The 5,196-nt window shown below is 45.1% G+C and overlaps 1 long non-coding RNA gene across 1 annotated transcript; it reads left to right on the top strand.

Moving 5' to 3' along the window:
* Positions 1-1,315: 1,315 nt before the first annotated feature.
* On the top strand, positions 1,316-2,403 carry LOC134483043 (uncharacterized). The gene is made up of 2 exons (XR_010059867.1): positions 1,316-1,417; positions 1,999-2,403. It is a non-coding gene; the product is annotated as an uncharacterized LOC134483043 (long non-coding RNA).
* Positions 2,404-5,196: the final 2,793 nt, after the last annotated feature.

The following is a 5,196-nucleotide window of genomic DNA, read 5'->3' as shown; positions in this document are numbered from 1 at the left end:
TGTCACCCTGTCCCAGGACTAGGTCAGGCCAGGCATGTGTCGGCCTCTGCATGGGCATATCCCCATTGCTGCCATCCCCAGTGCCCACCCCCATGGGTAAACATCTTCAGCGGTTTCTGGGTAGTGATTATCAGAATTGCAGCCGAACAACTAACACTTCTTTCCTGTCTACAAACACCATCTGTTTAAGAGAAAATGGTAACAGGACAAGGAGAGGATGCTAAGCAGTAGAGAGAAGCAAACTATATATGTACATCTGTGTAGTCTCTCTCTCTCCCTTCCCCCCCCCCCCGTCTCCCTCTCCCTCTCTCTGTCTACATTGGTGTGTGTGTGTGTGTGTGTGTGTGTGTGTGTCTGTGTCTGTGTCTGTGTGCTTTCAAGCAGTCTAAGGGAAGATCTGCCTCCCTGAAGAGAAAGCTTCACAATAAGATGACTGTGGGAATTTTCCGTGCAGCTTGAATTGCGAAAGACCAATGGCATCGAGTAGCAAAGAGTTTAGCTTCCGCTGGGACAGTAAGTAGTTTGTAATGGATCAGAATAGTTTACGACAGGTGGAAATTGGGGAGGGGGGCGCTTGTATGTGATTTATTCCTTCAAAGACCATCAGCCTTCACCACTGCTTGGACGTCTATACCTCTGGAGACTGAGGTGCATGTTGCCCCACTTCCCAGACCTGTGGCATGACGCAGCACAGTTCCGGCTTCTGAGCATGTGTAGGCTTCCCTCCACCATCAGACTACCTCGGAGCATAGGACTTGAAATCTACACCACAGTGCTCAGTCTCTCGCACACAGATTCCAGCCATGAGCAAGGACTGTGTGGTAGATCAAGCCCATGCTTACCAAGGGTTATAGCGACCAGTTCTAACAATAATCATCATCCAATCAGTCACCATCATCATCCAATAATAATCCTAGGCTGGCACCTCTGGGGCCAACACACAACTTGGGAGAAAGGCGTTTGCAAGGGTCAGTGCAAATGTGACTGAGCAGGAGAACACAAGATGTCCAACAGGGCTTTCCTTCTTAGTTGATTTCTATTACATTGTATTTATTTGACTTAACATGAGTGTAGAGGTCAGAGGACACCTTGAGGAAGTTGGTTCTCTCTGTGGATCCCTGGGATAAAACTCAGATTGTAGGGCCTGGCAGCAGGAGGTGCCTCTGCTGAACCATCCCTGCCGTCTCGTTCTGGACATCTTTATTTACTTTGAATTAATTTTATTACACTTATTTGTCCATTTGTGTGTGTGTGTGTGTGTGTGTGTGTGTGTGTGTGTGTGTGTGTGTAATTTATGTATGCCATGGTGTGCATGTCAAAAGCTAACTTTTGGGTGTTGGTTCCCTCTTTCCACAGTGAAGGACAGTCCTGGGAATCAAACTCTGGTCCTTAGGCCTGAAGAAAGGATCTTTACCTGGTGAGCCATTTTGCTAGCCTCTATGCCAGAAGGTTTTATAAGGGAGAAAAAGAAGGGGGGAAGGTGGGGAGAGGGGAAGGAGGGAGGGGGAGAGAGAGGGAGGAGAGAGGGGGGAGACAGAAGGAGGGAGGGAGAGAGAGAGGGGATGGAGGGAGGGAGAGAGGAAGGGGGAAGGAGAGAGAGAGAGAGAGAGAGAGAGAGAGAGAGAGAGAGAGAGAGAGACAGAAGTCACTAACAGAATCTGTATAATACAACACTGTTTTAGCTAAATAAGATAAGACCCAAAACTAACAAGCTAAAGGCAGCTGGAGCTGTGTTCCCTGATATTTAAAACCAAGTGAACTCTCGTGGTTCTTGGAAAGGCTTCTTGTTGCTTGTAAGATTTGGGTTTGCATACCAATGCCTCCACTGAGGGATTGGCTGGCTTGTCCCTCCTAAGCCTCCTAGCTTCCTACTGTTTCCTAGTCTGTAATATGCAATATGCCTTCCTTGTGAATCTGAAAAAGCTAGAGAATTAAAGGCACAGGGATAACCCAAAGAGTGACATAAATCATTATATCACCTGTGATTCTTGGCATCAGGTCTCAGAATCCTGGCAGATCACACAGGGAGAACTGAAGGCTGGAAGGACGCTGTGTCCTACAGATACAATGTATCCACAGACAGCGAGACTTAGCCACATCCACTAGTGCTACTGCTGTCCCAGCCCAGGGAGCTTCTGATGGATGACTTCAGTCCCAGGAGCCTCCAATCTCCTAGTAGTGAAGTGGATAATCGCAGGAAGCTTGGAAGATGATAGAAAATGAGATGCCGACAAGCACCTGGCATACAAAACACGCTGTTGAGAACTGCAGAGTCTTCCCTTCCCCCAAGGAATTGAGGATGCTTTCCTGGGAAAAGGGTAGTCTAAAGAGGGACCAGATTGCTGTTTTCAAACACCGGATGGGCTGTCATGTGGAAAGTGAGTAAACTTTTTATGTATTGTTTTGGAAGCAGAGTACTGTGGGTGGGGGTCCCAGGGAGCTCTGCTCAGCAGGGGTTGAACACTTTCCACACTGTTCCACAGAACACGCTGCTCCATGAGAGACTAAGAACACCTGTCACCTCCTATCAGGGATGCTGTAAACGACATCCCAGCTATGGGAGAGGGGGTGGACAGGATTTCCTTGTCTTCTTCAAAATTCTTTGGTCTGTATCATCTTGTTCTTTTAATTCCTTTGGATACATTTCACTCATAGACGTAAAACTATATATATAATCAATCCCTTCGAGATTTATGAATGTCTTCTGTTGTACACTTGATGTTAGGCAAAATCGTGTCCTTGCTGCTGGGGAATGCAGCTCATTGAGGAGTGCCTGACCAGTGTGCATGACATCCTAGGCTTAATCCCTGACAGCAGAAGAAAAAATGAATCATTACCTTGACAAAAGCACTTGTAGTCTCCTTAGCCTGGCATCTCTTTTTAGTAGCAAATTCTTTATCCCTTTTATTAAAAATAGATTCTTTAACTCATACAATGTATCCTGGTTACATTCTCCCTTACCTTTCCTCCTCCCAGTTCCTCCCCACCTTCCCACCCTGCCAGGTCTCTCCCCCTCCCCCCACTAGAAAAGGAACAGGCTTCTAAGAGGTACCAACAAAAACATAACAAAATAAAAGATAAGGTGACACAAAAACCATCCCATTGAAATGGGACAAGGCAAACCAACAGAAGGAAGGGAGCTCCAAGAGAAGGCACAAGAATGAGAGACCTACTCGTTCACACTCTCAGAGGACCCATACAAATACTAAACTGAAAGCTATAGCATTATGTGAAGGACCCATGCTTGCTGCTTCAGTGTCTGTGAGTTCATATGAGCTTCACTCAGTCAACTTAGAGCGCCTTGTTCTCCTGGTGTCCTCCATCCCCTCTGGTTCTTACAGGTTTTCTGCCGCCTCTTCCTCGGAATTCCCTGAGCTCTGAGAGATGGGATTTGATGGAGACATCTTGTTCAGACATGTGTGTTCCTAGGTCTGTTTCTAGCTCTCTATGTCTCTCTCTCTGTCTCTCTGTTTCTCTCTCTATCTCTCTCTGTCTGTCTCTCTCTGTCTCTCTGTCTCTCTCTGTCTCTGTCTCTCTCTGTCTCTCTCTGTCTCTGTTTCTCTCTCTATCTCTATCTCTCTCTGTCTGTCTCTCTCTGTCTCTCTGTCTCTCTGTCTCTCTCTGTCTCTCTCTCTGTCTCTCTGTTTCTCTCTCTATCTCTCTCTGTCTGTCTCTCTGTCTCTCTGTCTCTCTCTGTTTCTCTCTCTGTCTCTCTCTGTCTCTCTCTGTGTCTCTCTCTCTGTCTCTCTGTCTGTCTATCTCTCCCTCTCTCTGTCTCTCTGTCTCTCTGTCTCTCTGTCTCTCTGTCTCTCTGTCTCTCTCTCTAGCTATGGACTCTGAATTTGCCTCCATTTTCTTCAGGAGGAAGCTTCTGATGAAGGCTGGATAAAATAATGAAGCCTGATCTATGAGAACAGCAGAATGTTATTAGGAGTCACTTATTGCAATGTTCCTTTTGTAGAACTGCAGTATTTGGTTTTTCCCTTAGTCCCTATCTATCTAGTCTAAGGTTCTTGGTCCCTAAAGCCGTGTCAGATATGAGATCCATCTCATAGAGTGGGCTTTAAATCAAGTCAGATCTTGGTTGGTTACCCCCATAGCTTCGTGCCACCATTGCCCTAGCATATTTTGCAGGATGGATATGTAGATCAAAGGTTTTATGGCTGGGTTGGTATTTACACTTCTCTTTTGGTGACCTGCCAAGTACCTTCCCACGTGAAAGACAATAGAACATAGAAGTAAAGGCTCTGTGTAGTCTCCAGCCTGACCTCCCAATGTTCACTGAGATATGTGCAATCCAAAATCTTAACTTAGTGTTTAAGCATGTATGAAAGCACAGGCCAGGGGCGGGGATGTCGTTCAGAAGTTTATTACTTGTTTAACACGTATGTGGGGGGTCCTTGGTTCCATCCCAGCACTGAAACTGAAAAAGACAAAAAACAAAACAAAACAAAACAACAAAAAAAGTGTATTTGTTTTCTCTCTCTCTCTCTCTCTCTCTGTTTAATATTCATTTATTTTCAATTTATGTCTGAGTGAAAATATATATATATATATATATATATATATATATATATATATATATATATATATCCGCAGATGCCAGCAGAGGGCTCTAGGTCCCCTAAAAACTAAAATTACAAATAGTTGTGAGGTGCTGGGAACTGAACCCAGGTCCTTTGGAAGGGCAGCCAGTGCAATTAATTGCGGAGTCATTTCTCCATTTTCTCTTATTAAAAAAATAAATAAATATCACTAATACTTCTGAAACTTCCTCTGAGCTCCTTTCTAAATCTATTGCTTCTCTCTGTCTTAAGAAGTCCTGATTACCCTGAAATGCCAACATCTACAAATAGATACAGAAATGCGTGTCCATGAACGATGGAGATGTACCCGATATTCACTGCTGTGTAACAGCTACTCTGTGGCTTAGAGCTGTGAGTTTATTTTCTCATCGTTGTTATTGATTGGAAGTTAGCGCAGTTATCTTGGGGCATTCTGGCTTGGGGTCTCTCCTAAGAACATAAAGAGACACTCTGGGAGGGGGAGGGGGTTGCAGTCATCCACAGGCTTCCTCCCAGGCAGTTAGTTCACAAGGCTGAGAAGTTGGTGTTAGTCATCTGTAGAAAGTTTGTTTCTCTTCATATGGACCTGTCCCTTGGGTTCTTAAAGTGGATGCATGAGTTATCAAACAGA

The sequence above is a fragment of the Rattus norvegicus genome, chromosome 18, assembly GCF_036323735.1.
Source record: "Rattus norvegicus strain BN/NHsdMcwi chromosome 18, GRCr8, whole genome shotgun sequence".
Lineage (NCBI taxonomy): Eukaryota > Metazoa > Chordata > Mammalia > Rodentia > Muridae > Rattus > Rattus norvegicus.
This window is presented reverse-complemented; position numbering and strand designations above follow the sequence as displayed.